Raw genomic sequence first — 18,336 nt, forward strand, 5'->3', positions numbered from 1 at the left:
TTAAGGAGCCATGAGAGCTTTCTTCAATCTGTTTTATGCAAAAAAATAGGGTATAATCTTTCTCTCTATGGAGGACCTCATTACAGATCTATGCCCACGTCAACTTAAGGTTAGACTGCTGCAATGCTTCTAACATTGGTGATGAGCCCTGACTATTGGGTATATCTCATCAAATCATTTCCCAGTCATAGTGCACTTCAGTCCCTCCTATTCTCTGCCTGTGACACACAATAATTTAGTCTCCTGAGGGCTATAGTATTTTAGTCTCAGCTATTGGGCTCAATACAGGGACAAATGGGTGGGGTGTAGTGGCCTGTGGTGGGCAGACTAGATGATCTGGTGATCCCTTCTGGCCTTTAAACTCTTGAACGCTACCATGAAACAAGCAAGTTATTTTTTGTCTATTATCTCTTCTGGTTGTGTCCTAATTACAAAATCTTTGGGGTTGAGAGTGTCTTGATGGAATGACTACCCCAAAAGAAAGTTTGAGTGTGAAAAAGTAACAAGAAGTAAATAGTGTTTCCAAGGTCAACAATACATAGAGCAGAAAATCCCATAAATAATGAGCCTGCATTTGAATGTGTGAGATCTCCTCCCCACTAGCAACATATACATTGGGGTATAATAAAAAACTAATATTTGTTTTTATTTTTAACTTATACAATCTAAAACTGAGGCAGGACTGTACATATAAACACAAATCTTAATGTAAATTGTGTCCTCATAATGGTTTCTCCCTGTGGTGTTTTCTAACCTTCCCTTGATTCTCAGAGAGAAATTTGAAACAGAAATTTGAAATGGAAATAAAATTTGAAATGGAAATTTTGCAGGTCTCATTTAAAAGGTGTACAAAGCTCATCTCTCTCTCTCTCTTTTTTTTTTTTTTTGTTGGTTGTTTCACCAGAACTATAATTATAGCAGTTCTGACAGCTTTTAGAAACAAAAGAAGCTTCCAAAAGTATGTAAGTCTTTTTAAACACTTTTTTCTGCCTTTGTGTTTGTGTGAGACCCTGGCAACACTGTAAAACAGAAGCTCTTCTTTGCTCCCTCTACTCTGTCAATCATCTGAATCTACATTGTATTTAGAATTTGTCACATTGTGTGAAGGAGATTTTAAAAATAATCCCTTCCAATTTGTTAATTGTTGAATACAAAACCCCATTGCAAGACCTTGCAAAGCTGAATTAAACTGATGACTAACTCTAAAGACTATGAAGTTGTTAATGTAAATGTATTAAATATCAGGTATTTTATCCTGTTCTTCTATCTTCAGTATGGTGGAGACTGATGGAATTTATTGTTCTTTCACTAAAAATAATTTGACTGGTCTGGATTGCTGGAGGAAACTGCTGGCAATTTAACGGTGTGTATATTTTCTGAAATGGAGTTTTGCCATAGAGTGCTTGACTTGAATCTCCCATTTGAAATCAGAAACAAAGCACCTGATTCCCCTTTCACTTATGTCAGTGGAAATCAAAAGTAATTCCATTGAACTCAGTGGGATTACATCAGTGTCACTGTGACACTTGTAAGAGGAGAATCAGGCACAGTTCAGTACACTGAACTGCACAGAGTAATAAAACCTATGTATGATCATACTAGTTCTCAACATTGGGGCCCCAGCTTAAAGCCATATGAAGAAGTTATGACCCACTTATCTCTTTATAAGGCTAAGGTTTCACTTAAAAAATTATTCTTGCAACCACAAAATAATGTTCTCCAATCAGGAATAAGAATGTGACACAAAGATTTTTTTCACTATTCAACCAAATAGCTGATAGCAAATACAAATAATGAAGACGGACAAATGGTACAAAATCTTATAAAATATATTTTGTGGAGTTTAAAAGCAATTGTATGATCAAATATTTTGTAGCATACTTGTGACTTCAGCTACCATAACATGAGGGCAAATTTGGCCTATTATTACTACTAGGTCAGAATTTCAAATGAAATAAGGAAAAAATGTAGTAAATATGAATGCACATATTAACACAAGTAATATTTTAATTTTCACATGTATTTTTCTAAAAATAAATTAAAATCTATATAACAAGCATTATTTTGTATACCAATTTATAGTTTATGGAGTAAATATGTTCTAGGCACAATATAAAACTAATCTGAAATATTATTAAAATAATTATATCTAGTTGGCTAAACATACAAAATAAGAGTGTTAGACCAAAAGCCTCATGTATAGTGAAACTTAGCCAATCTAATCAGTTAACTTAATTACAATGTTCCTTTTTCTATAAATTCAAGGAAAGGCATCCAGAACCACACCCAGCCCAGATGCCCACATATTGTCTCTCTTTCTCTCTCAAATGAGCAGATTAAATCAATGACAAAACTTCCATTGACTTAACTGGGGCTGGGATTTCACCCAATATATTTAGCAGCAATATGCTAACTTATTCATGACTATGGCATATCCCAGCTGCTTAAACTGGTACATTTCATTAGAAAACAAACATTCTCTCTACTTTCTCCAGAACTCAGCAGTTATGGTCAACATAAAGATATCAGTAGAACAGAGTCATCTCCTTGGAGGAGCTAATGCTTGAGGGAACTTCAAAAAATAGCATTGTGATTCCTGTGTGAGTTTGAAGCCTAACAATACTGTGCTACTTAGCCTAAATAGTCACCAGAACAGGGAATGCAGAATTAAACTGACAGCTCTGTCTCTACAGCAGCTGAAAGTAATTGGTGTACAAATCATAAAATGTGGTTCTAACTACAGCTGTGTGAATAGCTAATTTTTTGTTTCAGTGGCAAAGCCTCCATCGCCCCCACCCCTGCTCCACTCCCCAAAATTGTTTCATTTCAAACTGAAATGCAATTTTTTCAGTTTTTACTCCATGAAACAAAACAAAACAAACAAAAAAACTGAAACAAATGTGTTCAGGTCAAACAAAACATTTTGAATGTGGAAATGAAATGTGAGCAGTTTTGAAACAAAATGTCATTTCAAGTTGACATTTTGTTTCGGAAATATAGTTTCCAAGCAAACCATTTTTGAAGGCTTTTTTATCTTCATTTTTTTCCCAGCCAAAAGTATTGGCCACATTTGTGAATAATTTTGGAGCCCTGAAAAATATGGTTTTTTGAAAAATTTCTGTTAGCTGAAAAATATGTCACCAACTCTAGTGCTAACATCACCAATGACTTACAGAGCCAGATCTTGGGGTGCAGTGCAGCACTGGGTTTCTGCTCACTGCAGCACAGGAGGCTCACCCCAGCATACTGGGAACCTCTGGTATAAGGAAAAACTTACTTAACTATCCTTCTAGTTAGGACTGGGATAGGCTTCCCAGGGGAGGTTGTGGAATCCCCATCACTGAAGGTTTTTAAGAACAGGTTAGATAAACACCTATAAGGGATGGTCTAGGTTTACTTGGTCATGTCTCAGTGCAAAGGGCTGGACTTGATGATCTTGTGAGCTTCCAGCCCTACATTTCTATGATTCTAGTGATTTAGCGTGAGGTTAGCAGCTCCTGTGCCGTTAACTCCTCTCTCCTGCCAATGGTGGGGGTTGGCCAGCTCAAAGTGACTACAGTTGGGGCTTCTGGATACTTCACCAAACCTCAGCTTCTGTTTTACTCTCTTGTGGCCATCAGCAGCCAAAGCAGCTTACATCAACCTAAAAATAGATCAAAATCACACTTGGACAGTGTCCAGGTTCATAGCTGGTCCAGGGTCAGGGGGTTACAAAGACCCTTGAGCTGCATTGTGCATCACTTGGCTGTAGCTAAAGATCTGGGCCACATTCTTTGTGCCTTCTCCATTTCTTGGCGGATGTCTTGGTATCATTGTCTTCAGTTGCAGCCAATGTTACTGGCCTCCTTTAGCAGGATTTGTTCAGCAAGGCTTTGAGGGGGCTGTTGTGGCATAACAATGGATGGCATGTGAGCTGAAAGGATGTACCGTGACTTGAGTGTGGATCCAGAACACAAGCAACTGGATAGCCATGTTTGATTCAATATAACTGAACTGTCATAGACAATATTTCTTCTTTTATAGCATTTGTCAGGAGGACTCTTATTCTTAAGTGCATTTTCATGTTATGCAGAGTGATGAAACAACAGTGATGCTCTGTAGGATTAGTCAGTGTTAATTTCCCTAGTTAATTCTTCATATATTTCTAAGAGGTAAATTAGATTCAGCAATATTCCACGGGGAAGGAGTCAGTAACGTAGGAGTCGGTTTCTCTAAGCAGTGCACACTCAAAGCTTGTGTATTTTCAATGAGATCTTTCAGCATACTGTATAGAAGTCCATCTTGCAATAACATATTGGATTAAGGTTTCAGAGTTAACTGGTCGAGCAACAGGCACAGTTCTTATTGTGTACTCTGAAATTTTGAAACCACACAATAAGTATTTAATATGGGTGATGAGAATCTGCTGATAACTATCATGTTTAATAACATGGTAACAAAACAAAGCGTAATTAATGCAAAGATACTTTCCTAACACCTTGTGCTGTAAACTCTGAAGTCTCTAGCCCAGGTTCCCTGTTGGAAATCATTTTCCTAATCAATTTTCTAAGTTTTACCTTGACTGAGCTTCCACATATGTATTCCTTCATTAGTTCAAAGGCCACAATGTTGATTACATCCAAAACACAACTACAAGCATATACGCCCTTATACTCAGAATGGGATCAGGCTCAGGAGATGCCTTCCCATCACAGCATGCCTCCTGAGGGATAAGTAACAGCTCTGACAAAGAAACCCCTAAATACTTTACCTTTTATGCACTATAATAAACAAGTGATGTCATTGTTGGTCCTCAGACTTTAGCTAAAGTCAGATGAAGCTGTTAAGGGCTGAATCCTGTTCTCTGTCTCCTGAATCCTGTTCTCTGTCTCCTGATGTTTAAGACATGATTAATGCCTGGGCCCCTCTCATCGAGGTTTTCTCTTACCTTATATGTCATATTTCTCGATAACTACTGCATTGAACATTTCTTTATAATAAATTAAACAAACCTATATAACCAAGAATTTACTGTACATGGTACCCAGTTAACCATGTTTTCTTATTTTTATTACCTCAATCCAAACCTTAAATAAGATAAGACTGGTTTTTTCAAAGGTTACTACAGATTTAACACAAACAACCCTTCTTTTTCATGATCTGATTCTTTTTGGTCATATGCTTTGGGTCTATCACTCATGCTAACCTCCAAATTCAAGTTTAAAAACCATAGTCCATCCAAGTCCATAATAGGCCTACATTCCTACATCCCTTAATGAGGTGTGTAAGACAACTCGTAAAATAACCAAAGGAATAACAGCTTTATTCTAGCTATACATTTAAACAGAAATTGGAGCACCTGTGTGCTTTCCTGGAAAAGCCTCTCAATGCAGAACTGCACTTCTATTATACTCCTTCTGGATTCACTATGAAGTCACACTGGGGAAAGACTGTATTAATTCTATTTGGCATGTTTATAGTACTTTATATGTTCACAGGTCTATATGGACATTTGCTAATTAAGTCTCACAACAGATCTGTAAGGTAGCTGAGTAATGTTTATTATTTTGCAGATGGGGAAACTGAGATAGAAAGTGACATGCCCAGGGTCACACGGTGAGTCAATAGCAGAGCTGGAATTAGAACTTGGAGTGTCCTGACTTTCAGCCCTGTGCTTTTTCTTATAGATCACACCATCTTCTAGTATGGGACCACATATCTGCTGCAAAGTAGGGAGATAAGGTAGTTTATTTATTTTGATTTATAAAATACCAAAGGCTATACATCTGACACGCTGGACACTGCTGACGTGTATTTAGTAATAAAGTGAATCAGTATGGCTTTTAATAGCATTACTGACTGTAGATTCATTTTTCCCCCATGGATGTCAGCAGTGCTTGATTAAGTAAAACTTTTGTGATGGAGTTTTATAAAATGGTTCAAGAATATTTGGCATTGTAAGAAAAATCCTTGTGCAAAGTAGAATAGTGTGGTGCAAGCATCTCATCTAGGGCTCTGGTTAGATCTATGCACACAGTAAAAATTCCCAGACAATACTCTGTTTTTCATGCTCATTCACTTTCAGATTCAAAGTGAAGAACAGAAGCCAAATGCTGCGTCATCAGCTTCATTTGAACGCTGATTCTCCAATGCAGCCTCCAGTGTGTCAGACTGGTAAATGCTACTGTGATCATTAATGATCAGATATAATGTCACGTAATGAAAGAAGGCTCAGACTAGTAATCAGATGACTGTTCATTGTTCTTTTCCCACAGTTCACTACTAAATACAAGTACAGTAGATTACACTTAAGTGATATTCCCCTATGGACAGCCTTGAGGCAAGTCTGCACTGATGCAGCTGCACTGCTGTCACAGTTTAATGAAGACACTCTAGACTGATGGGAGAGAGCTCTCTCGTCAGCGTAGTAAATCCACCTCCCTCAGAGATGGAAGCTATGTCAGCAGGAGAAGCTTTCCCGCTGACATAGCGCTGTCTACATCTGGGGATTAGGTCAGTATAACTACGTTGCTCCGGGGTGTGGATTTTTCACACCACTGAGCGATGTAGTTATACCAGTATAGGTCTGTAGTGTAGACCAGACCTTGGAATGCCATTAAGAGGAACCCCCAGCTAAAAGAAAATAGCATTTTAATAGTGTAAATGCTTTCCAGACAGCTACAGCAAACACGTGATGTAATTTGGTGAATCCATGGAGTTAAGAGTAGGCATTATCAGTGCTAGAAGAGAAGCTAGCCTTCGGATTTGCCTAGTGCCAGTGGTAAGGAGAAATGTAGAGGACCCAGCATTACAGCCCAGACATTGTAGTCAATGTAGAAGGAGCAAACCACCAGACAGGAGCAAGCACTAGTGAACCAATTAATGTTCTTTCTGCACATACCATAGTTAAAGAGGGAAGGAAAACTGTTCTTGAGAACCAAACAGAAAAAATCATTGTTAGACAAGGACACAAAAGACATCAGGACAACTAGATCATTTGAGACCATCCCAGTAAGCCAAATTACCGTCCCCATCCCCATCCATCAGCACCTTACTATTAATTGTCACTATGCCTAAAATAGATTCCTGAGCAATGTCCCAATTAAACTTTTTTTTTCTGATTAAACACATTCCATTTAATTGGAGTGTACTGTACAGTACTTGAAAAATCGCACCAGTCCCATATGATTGAAAACAAATAGAATATTAATCATGTCCGTGTAGCGGGGTGCTCACGCCGCTTCAGCCTAGAAGGGGTTAAAGCAGCCCTGGAGAGGGCTGTGGCAGAGAAGCTGGGCTGATGGGAAAAGTAGCCACAGCTGTAGCCAGTGCAATCAGGGCCCAGATGGTCCTTATAAGAGGGCGGTGGGCCAGCAGGATAACCTCTCTTTCTCTGGCTCTAGAGAGGGAAGGACCTGGCTGCCTGGGAAGCCGAGAAGGGTACCTAGAGTGGAGCAGTGCTGGGGAAGGGCAGAAGGAGCTGGGAGCTCTAGCGTAGCAAAACCCCAGGCTTCAGGTCGAGTTAAGGGTCCACAAAGGGTAGTAGGGCTGCAGAGGGGCAGCCCCAAGATAGGCAGAGGCAGCAGGTCCAAACCCCCTTTGCCAATGATGAGTGGCCTTTACAGACTGCAGTCAGCCCCAGTGAGTGGGGGCTAGATGGTGACTGGCAGTAGCCACTGAAGCAAGGGGGTTGGGGGCAATGTTCCCTCTAATTTTTGACAGGCCATGTGCGCAAAAAATTTGTTCCATGCAAATTGTTGTGCTTCTGTGCAAACATTTGTGCGCATGGTGTTTCGCTGTGCATGCGGGGTTTAGGATCTGCGTGCGTGCGCACACACACACAGCTTAGAGGGAACAGTGGTTGGGAATTCCCCTGAATGGGGAGACCCAGATTGTGGGTTGCTGTGGTGGGCAGAACCCCTGGGTAAAGAGCACCAGGATCTGGGAGGGACATGGGGCGGGGGGCCAGCAGCAGATGAGACATCAGTTGGCAGAGGGCGCTCTGAGGCTTGAAAGAGCTAATTCCCTGGACAACCAGCAGGAGGCGCCACACCAGTGAGTCGCTGCCCCGCCATAGTCCCTATTTAGGAGCCACTTGCAGAGACCAAAATATACTCTTTATTGGCACTTTCTTCTGAATAGAGAACAGAAATGAATTACCTGGTTGGTGTAATAAAGATGTGACACACAGGAGTGCTAGCAAGAGACTAGTTTTTACACCCTGGTCCCAGTCACCTGACAGGAGTCAGTGTTACTTGGCAGGACTAAGTATCCAATGACTCCAAAGCAGCTGTTTTAGTTGATTATAATCATAATAATTAATAATGAAATCAATGGGGAGAAGGATAAGCTCGAAATTCAAGACACTGAGTTTTACTTTCAGTTACTTGATTTTTACCCACATGCAGGTTGTGACACTTTATCAGAACCTTGCAATTGAGTTGAAAGTGTTTCCTGAAATCTTAGTTATTGCTATACTGTACTTTTCTGACAGGCACATTTTAAATAGCTGTAGCCGCCTGTTGTTATTTCTACAGCATATTAATAATGGATGCAATATGGGGCTATGGACTTCTTTTGCTAGAGAGTAGGAATGGATACATAGTATGCTATTCAAGTTATAGAAAACTATGAATGCTTTGTCTCTGAAAAAGATGTCTTATGATATCATCCAGATGTTACAATAGACTCAGATTGCGTACATGAAGCTTAAGCTTCTTAAATTCCACAATCATGGCTGGAGCTTATCTACCCTTTTAAATACAGGTCACAGTTGGGTAGTTTAGCATTTCCTGTGTTTTAAAAAAGTATTGACTAGTGGCTAATTCTTGCAGTGAAGAAATGATTAAAGTGGGACCTGAAACCATTGCTTAACTAATTAGACCCTGGATGTGTCTGGCACAGGTCACTTTTTACAATACCATTCATTCTTTAAGCCTTTGTATTCCTGGGTGGCCTCTAATGTTCCACACATGTCCTGTTGTGTTTTTTCTTTTCCTGAGGGAACCGACATCACAGGCATGTCTTTACATTTTTTTGGCTGTGGTCCAGTTTTCCAAAAGAGAACACTGCACCGCTCTGTGCAATTGGAGTGCATTGAGACTTTAATTCAATCAGGAGGCATTAAAAACAGAACATAATTCCTGAACGTCATATGAAGACTAAAAAAATGGATTATCTTTTGGAAGGAATTATTTGAGAGAGATTTTGGTGAAATATAACACTGCATTATCTTGACAATAGAGACCTGAAGGTCTGATGGATGAGAAACATATTGACCATATTTGATTAGCTGCTGCCATTATCAGAAAGGGATGATGCCTGCCAATACATGAAACCTAGAGCTCCAGGAAGTCATTTGCGAGAGGTGCGAATGCTGGAGAACATTCTTTTCAACGAACACATGGGGAGGGATCGGGAGTGTATGCTGACTCTCAAAATGGCATTTCTAAGTAGGCTGAACCAATTCAGAGAAACAAGAACCTCCTCACTTTGAGCTGGATTCTACTCTCACTCTTGTGCAAAATAAGAATAATGCCACTGACATCTTTCTATATAGCCATTTATCTGGTTTGGTTTTCCCATCACATTCACCACTGCGGTATGTGAACACCAATAGAAATACACTGTAAGAAGAGGAGAGAATGTTAGATGGGGTGGGATCTGAGTTACTACAGAGAATTCTTTCCTGGGTGTCTGGCTGGTGAGATTTACCCACATGCTCAGGGTTTAGCTGATCACCATATTTGGGGTCAGGAAGGAATTTTCCTCCAGGGCAGATTGGCAGAGGTTTTGGGGGGGTTTCGCCTTCCTCTGCAGCGTGGGGCACGGGTCACTTGCTGGAGGATTCTCTGCACTTGAAGTCTTTAAACCACGATTTGAGGACTTCAATAGCTCAAACATAGAATAGGGGTTTGTTACAGGAGCGGGTGGGTGAGATTCTGTGGCCTGCGGTGTGCAGGAGGTCAGACTAGATGGTCATAATGGTCCCTTCTGACCTTAAAGTCTATGATTCTTCCTTGCCAATTTCTAGTACTAAACCCAAACCAAACCTTTTACAAGGTTATGACTCTTTAAAATAAAATTTGGCTTAACTTCCAGTTTCAGATAGGACCTATGACTCAAATTCACCCACCCCTCAGGTATGCCTCGGCAACCCGATTGGCTTCAGTAGGATTACCTGGCTGTAAGTAAATCAGAGCAGGATTTGTAAGTAAAAGTAAAAATGGTGGCAATCTCATGAACAAAACTGTCCTTGGGAGATTTTTCCAGCCCACTTCTGCAAAGCTGAGAGGTTAGGATGGTTTGGTTAAAAATCTAGACGTTTGGATTTTTGTCTGAACCCAGCTGGGACTTCGAACCTTTTGAGGTTTGCCCATCACTACTTGTAAGTATTTCCTCCCCATACCCATTGTCAGACTGCAGATAGATAATGCCTGATTCTGCTCTCAAAGCAGAGTAAAAATAATAATAAAGTCAATGGAGTTACCATGCCATAAAACCGTGTGAGATCATAATCAGATCTAAAGAGGAGAAGGAAATATTATGCTCACCAAAAACAAACCCACCCCAAAACCATAAATAAAGTATTTCCTTCTTTACCTTACAGTTACCATGGCAATGTGCATTATACGCTTGTCTAGAGTAAAACAGCTTGAGATACTGAAAACTGTCATACAACATGTACCAGTGGGTAGAAATGCTAAGGTATGTTTGTTTGTTTTTTAACTGGAAACAATTATAGAAAATGGCAAGTAATGGCAATATCAATTTACAGAATTTATTTACAGTATTTTTGCCTCATCATGTCTCAATGCTCATTGGTGTTGCTCTAATCTAGGAGGGTATACTGAATAACTTTACTGCAGAGGACATGTATAGCAGAACAATAACTAAAAAATTAGTGATTAAATGATCCAAACCTTAGCCTAGTCCTTGAATTTTACCAAACAACTGGGTTTTGGGATATTATTCAAATCAATCCTACAAAACTTTTGAGACTCACTCAAGATAAGCAACTATGAAACTTGCCAGTGTGAAATAGAACAAATAGCTGAGATCTGAGTTTGACCTCAAGGAAGCAATTGGCTTAATGTGCAGCAAACTTTCTAACTAAAAGGATTGGTAGACACTGGAATAGACTTCCAAGCGAGGTTGTGGAATCCCCATCCACAGGTTTTTAAGAACAGGTTGGACAAACACTAGTAAGGGATAGCCTACGTTTACTTGGTCCTGCCTCAGCATAGAGAGCTGGATTAGATGTCCTCTCAAGTTCTGTTCCAGCCCTACATTTCTATAGTCTGTTTGAAATTTGCTACAGATTCTAAAAGGAGCAATTTAACAACAGCTAAAATACACCAGGAGAGTTCCATAATGGATGGAAATTAGTCTGACAGAACAATGATCTCAGCCTTAAACTAACACACTGTATACCATTTATAAAACCCTCCATGCTCTGAATCTGATTTTTTTTCCCCCAGCAGCTGTCACTATTTATCAAATATCTTTGTGTACCAGATTTTTTGATTCCTTTTCCTTCTGTATAGAATTAGACTTAGATTTTCATTGTTGTTAGGAATCACGCGATCAAAAGTAGAGCTACAGATGATCCACATTCCAGAGCTTCAGTTGTAAACATTTACTGTAAGACTGCTAGTTTTTTTATCAGACACTCGAGTTATTTAATCAATTTTTTTTCTTTGTTAGCTCCAGAGTAAAATCCATAGAGAGTTCAGAAAAATGTGGAATGCAAGACTCTCATACATTACCACAAATATATGTTCTAAATCCCAAACTAATTATATTGCAGAATCAATATGCAGCATAGAGCTCTCTCTCTCCCTCCAACCCCCCTTGCTTTTAGGTAGTAACATTAGTTCTACAGTGAGTAATTGTTCCATATATTGTGCCTAAAAGGACAATATGTATTAGTAGTTACTGTTGGAGAATTATAGCAATTTGAAAAACTGGAGCGATCCAAATAAACAGAAATACCTCTGAGGTTATTAATAAATAAAAGAGTCTGGCAAAAGTGATGCTCTGATTTACAGTATATCTACATGGCAGCTAGAAGTGTAATTTCCAGCTCGGGTAAATGTACACGCACTAGCTTTGATGGAGCTAGCATGATACAACTAGCAGTGTGGCCACAGCAGCATGGGCTAGCCTCCTTACGCTAATCCTGTCTGAGACGCTAGGCGCATACTTCAGTGACTAGGCTGAACCACCACCCACCCCAGCAGGGCTGCGCCAGTGAGCTTGATCAGTGCTAGTGTGCATATGTCTGCCTGAGCTGGAAATTACACCACCCAGCTGCAATGTAGATGTGCCTTTAGACATGCTGACCAATCTAGATTTTTATAAGATCGCCCATTAACTCAGGCTTGGTCCAATGCCCACTGAATTCAGTAGAAAGACCCCCACTGACTTCAATGGGCATTGGCTGGAACCTGATAGTATGACTCTCAGAGAGTAGTGATAAAAGCCATGTAAGCCCTTAGACAGCTAGCTGAATAATGAATTAAGAAACAGAAGAATGCCTTCTTTAATTCTTATTTACTATGCATGGAGAATTAAAAACACTAATAACATCCTGGAAGTAACCATTTTCCCTTTTTGGGGATGACACTAGAACTCATCAGAGGATGTAAAACCTGCTGAGAAGCACCAGTTAATAATAAGGTCCCACTCTCCAGTGCCCCTCAGTAGCAGTAATTACAGACATTTCAGAAACCACCCCATCCTAGCAAAGAAACCTGAGTAATGAGGTCCTTCTCTGAATTCACTCCAAGTAGAGTGAGGTCCTCCTTACTCAGCCCCTGTTCTCAGAGAGGATGGTTCTCAAAGTATCTGTAGTAAGTGTTGGGCTCAGACAACACAAACTGAAAGGCATCTAATAAACCAGTCAACCAGCAGCAATTCATATGAATAGGGTTGTCAAGGCAAGGCAGGGGAGAGTGTCAAAAGAAACTCAGAAATTCCACCTACTCACCACAGCTTGCAATTTGAGAGCAAGAGATGGGGCCAAAATTATTTTTTAAAAATTGATTTTAGAGTATCTTCCAAGGCCTCTGAGGGGTAAAAATAGCCTGAGCTGTAAGTCCTGGCAGAGAGGAAAGTTTGGGAAGGCTGAACAGGGAGGTGGGGCAGCTGGAGAAGAAAATAAGGAATCCTGAGCCTCTTTCTAAAAATTTCAGCAAGGCTCTAAGGAGGCTTTAATTGCCTTGGCCTGATTTTCTAGTCACACCCACTGGAAGCAGGAGTAACTCTACCAAAGTTAATGGAGTTACATTGGTACAAAACTAACATAAGTAAGAGACTCAGGCCTCCCTGACTCTAACCTTACTCTTTAGATTATTCTGGACGTACCACAGTAGTACACTGTTATCTCTGACTCTGTAACAGAAGTCAAGTGTTGACTAATATAAAGAAAGAATGGATGCTTGGTTCATCCTCCTGGGTATTATTATAAGTATAAAACCTGTTGTCTTAGGGAACTCTTCTTCTTGCCTTCTTTTTCCGACATCACCTTTAGTTACCAGAACTATTTAACACAAAAACAGGGATGCTGAGGGAGCAGTATTTGATGGTTTTATTAAAGACGAGGAGGTGTTGTCAGGCTCAGTGCAGGAATTACTGGGTGAGGGGTCACACTCTATGATCTCAGTGGTTTCCTCAGGCATTAATGTATGAATCTCTGGATAGAGCTGAACCATATTTTTTTCAAAATTCCAAGAAGTTTTTCATGAAAAATTTTTACAATTTTCCAGCCAGCTCAGTTAAATCCAGGGTATAAGCATGTGGCATCTTCTCCGGAATAAGGAAAAGAAAACTTGATCCAAAAAAAAGGATACTTCTCAGAGGGCAGAGAGGTAGATGGAGGAAGCAGCAGTCAAATGCAGAGTAGCCTTCTTAGGAATATGGCTGCATGTCTCTGTCAAATTTAAAGGGCCAGTTCCAGAAAGGAATGCCAGGGGGAAAATCCTATCAGAGAACAACCTTGCACTGGGGAACCTTAGAAGGGTTAACTTAATTCTAAAGGAAGGGAAGGGTTTCTAGCACATCATCCTCATCACTCTCACAGTGCAAAGCAGCATGGAGTCACATCACAATGAACAGTAAAGACAACACACAGGCGTCATCAGCCAGCAATCTTCCTCCGTATTTTGCAGTCTTCACACACTTGAGACGTGCACCATACCGCATCCACTGCAGTCAGTCACATTGTCGAACCACACTCACCACAGGTGCCCCTTGCTCCTGGCACCGCCTGCTCATCCAACCCACGTGTCCTGCAAGTTCAAGTTTTCTTCATCTGATCATCTCGATGATATCAGGTATCACTTGGGTTATGCTGTAAATTTGGGAGATTACCTCATTAGTTGTGTGTGAGCTATAGCTAACCCTCAGCCATCGCCTATAGCATTTCAGTTCAAAGGTGGAAAGCCTCTTCATGTCCTATTTCTTTAGCATCTACGTCTCACGTGTACATAGCAAGATATTGAATACAAGAGACTGCAGCAATTTCATTTTACACTTCATGGTGAGACCTTTGTGTCTCCGTATGTGCCTGAGTATTGCTAGGGCAGAAGGACCCACATCCAGTTCTATGTACGATACGCTGCCCCTGTACCATTCAATGTCAGAGTTATTGTCATGGCGTCAGAATATGAAAAGGAATCTTTCCTTTAGGGAGGCAGGAGGGGCCTGATGGAAGGAGTCATAGAACTGTAGAATGGAAGGGACCTCAAGAGGTCCTCTAGTCCAGTCCCCTGCACTTCTGGCAGGACTAAGTATTATCTAGACAATTCCTAACAGGTGTTTGTCTAACCTGTTCTTAAAAAATCTCCAATTGTGTAGATTCCACAACCTTCCTAGGCGATAGTTAAATGGGGATAGTTAAATTCTCACAACTAATTTCAAATTCATGGCTGCAACTTTTTGTAATGGAAATACTCCTCAGTGGGTTGTATAACTTTTCAGTCTGCTGGTGGCAAGTGCCCAAAGAGAGGGCCTGAACCGGAGGGGTGCTGAGCACCTCCAACTCCAAATGACTTCAGTGGAAGTTGTGTGAGTACTAAGCATTTAACTCGGAAACAGCATGTCACCCTTTTCTGTAACTTTACTTCCTGGACTTCTTGGGTTTGCGGTGTGTAATTAATAAATGCTGGGATCTCTCATCACTCATGTAACATCAGACAAACAAGTGGAAAGATCATGTGAAACCTGATCGACAACAAGAAAAGGACAATGTAGCTTTGGGGCTCTGCTCTTCATGGGATGTTTTACCTATTGTATCAGGCAGGAGCTTAGTTTACACTGGGATTTCCTGCCTGATTTACAAAGCAGAAGTGCAACCACTCACACCCATTCTGATAGATCTCCCCCTTCATCCATCAGGTGCTGACAGCACTAATCTGTGAACAGTTAGTGACCCAGAAACTCAAGGCAGCTATTCCCTTTGTCTGGACATAGGGCTATTCATGGAAACTGCATATTTATCGATACTGCAAAGTATCAATAAATGTCCGTCTGAGAAAAGAAGAAAAATGACTGATTGACCATTTTAACGTGAGAAAGTTGCTTAGAACAAAAGGCTTGGTTATCAAATCAGTGACATAAAAACCTGAACGCAGATGATGAAGTCTCCTGCTACGAATTTGCCTTCAGCTAACTAAATTGTTACTTCTCTCCTTTCAAACAGCACAGTTTGATCCGAGTTAGTTGGCAGCACTGACATTGCACTTGAGACTGTGTCCATTTACACATTAGCCGTGTAGTTAGATGTGAGTTTCCTGATTGCCGGATTGAAGAGAGGCAGTGCAACTAGAGAGGATCACCTAGCTCCAATTGTTAAACAAATTTTCTCAACAGCTCAGCATAGAGCGGGGAAGCCACATTGACTTTGGAGTGCTTCTGATTGGCTCCTTTTTGATTGAATTCAGGAATCATTTGTTGCCGCCAGCTGACCATTTCAAAGGGTTCTAACTCATGTAGCTTATTGAAGCCAGGAGCTGGAATTAACGTGCACAGCACAAAGACAAGATGTATAAATCGTCATTCCTTTCATGAAGAACAGCAGCATATTTTCTCTGCAGGCAAATATCCGAGGTACTGTTACTGTACTGCTCCAGTGAGATCAGAAATATAGCTTTTACTTTTCGTCCCCTGCCCCCCATGGCTGCACAACATTCACAATGAAGAAAAGAAATAGCGCAAGCAACAAGAAGGCTAATAGTTCTTTACATTATTTTGTCCTTTCATATTCTTGAGTTAGAACAAAGCAATGAGATTCTTTGCTGACTAACCCTCAAAGTCATTCAGCTTTATTCCAAGAAATTGGTCAACTTATAAAATGGAGGTAGACTAGAGTTAAAATGCCGGAAGTTAGCAATAGCAAGGGACTCTAGCACACCAGTTCCCCTTTTCTTCTCCTCTGGAGTGTCCTTTCAGACATCTGATGACATTCATCGCTATATGCTTGAGTGGGTCTTTGGGGCTTTTGAAAAGGGTGTCATGCCAGGCTGGATTTTCAAAGGGGCTCAGTACAGACCTGCCCAACAGACATGGGGGTTAGATCCACAAAAGGGTTTAGGCACCTAAACTCCCGCTTGAGGTGCTCAGGTGCAACATGTCGGCACCACTGACATCCCTCAAACCATGCTCATCTACTGCCTAGCCCCACAAGTGACTAAAATTTCCACCATTAAAGTCACCTAGGTGTCCATGTTTCTGACAGTCCGCATGCACAATACCTCACTCTCAGTGCCTGGGAACCTCTCTCACACTTAAGCCCCAGCAGGATCCTCAAACTAGGCTTTCTACTGCCTATGCTGCCTACAGGGCCCCATAAAGTAGGCATTCACCAAGCATGCCTAAGCCCACACAAAACTGCAATAAGAAGCAGTGGTGCCCCCACACAACTTGTAGCTCAGTGGTAAGAGCACTCAGCAGGGACGTGGAAGACCCAGATTCAATTTCCCCCTCTGCCTGATGTGGAGAAGAGATTTGAAATTGGGTGGTTCTCTCAAGAACGTGTCTGGCCACTGAACTGTGGGATAGTCTGCAGCAGGATACATTCAATCTCTCCTGTTGGAGCTGTTCCACTTCATATTCAATATGCACTGGGCCAGAGGGAAAGCAAGTGAGAGACAGACCTACTCTATAGCCCAGTGATTAGGACACTTAGCTGGGTGAGAGGAGACATAGGTTTTAGTCTCCCGGCTCCAATAACTACAGATTGCAGAGCTGAACTAGACCTAAGAATTGTTTGGGTCCATCAGGTATTTGTTGAAAACAGGCTTGTCATGCTGCTGTGGATTTGATCATCGAGAGTGGGGACAGGACAATACCAGTTAAGTGGAGCTGTTGCCTCCTCCTTTCTCACTGCTGTCTGGGATGAGTTGTCTTTGGGACTACCTTTCTTTGATCTGTTATATTATCATAAACTTGTGACTAGTTGGCCCAATCTAATTCTGTGTCCATCTTCACTGGCCCCTGCTAATTGTAAAAAGTTATTTCATGGTGGAGTTGGAACGCAAAAAAAGGGTGAGGGTTAGACATTAGAGTAGAACTAAGGATGAGTTTGAGAGTAGCAGATAAATTCTATGTGGAGAGGAGTTTTGGGTTGGAGGGTTCTTAAGAACCAGGAGGCAAATGTTGTACAGTATTTCTATACCCTTGGCATCAACCCCTTCTGGTAAGAAATACATCACAAGTCCCAGAAAACAGCTTAAAAGGCAATTGAGCAGCCTTTCCAATCCTGATGAATCCCAACTCAAGGCAAGATAGAAGATGGGAAATCATTAATTTCGGAAGCTAAGAGGAAAATGTTTTGACCAGCGTACCCCAAGGCTCTGCTTGTGTATTGAAAAAAGAGGGAAGTCTTCAATACATTCATACTCCGACAGCTGCAGTAGTGAGAGGCTCAGAGTAGATTGTGTCAGAGACAGGAATTTTTCTACATTGCCTCTCAAGCCTGCAATTTGTTGGTTTAGGTTGAGGAGGGCAATGACAAAGAAATGCAGGAGAGGCCTCTGACTTTATCACATATGGCTGCATTTATTCAGTAACCTACTCTAGCAATCACTTCGAAAACTATTTTTAAATATATAGCTGGAATTTGCATAATATAGCCCCAGGAGAATGTAATGAAATACACTGTATCTTTTAATGTTTAACTGTTAGGCCAATAAGATTGACTGAGGCTGGCTTTCTCTGAACTACCTAGGAAAATTATTTATGAACCTGTTGATTCCAAATTGAATAATAAATACAACTGTGTGTGCGTGCATAAGTACCTTGATATGTACAATGCTATCCATAACACAGTTCATGTTCTATCACCCAGCTCTCATG

The sequence above is a fragment of the Lepidochelys kempii genome, chromosome 1, assembly GCF_965140285.1.
Source record: "Lepidochelys kempii isolate rLepKem1 chromosome 1, rLepKem1.hap1, whole genome shotgun sequence".
NCBI classification, from domain to species: domain Eukaryota; kingdom Metazoa; phylum Chordata; order Testudines; family Cheloniidae; genus Lepidochelys; species Lepidochelys kempii.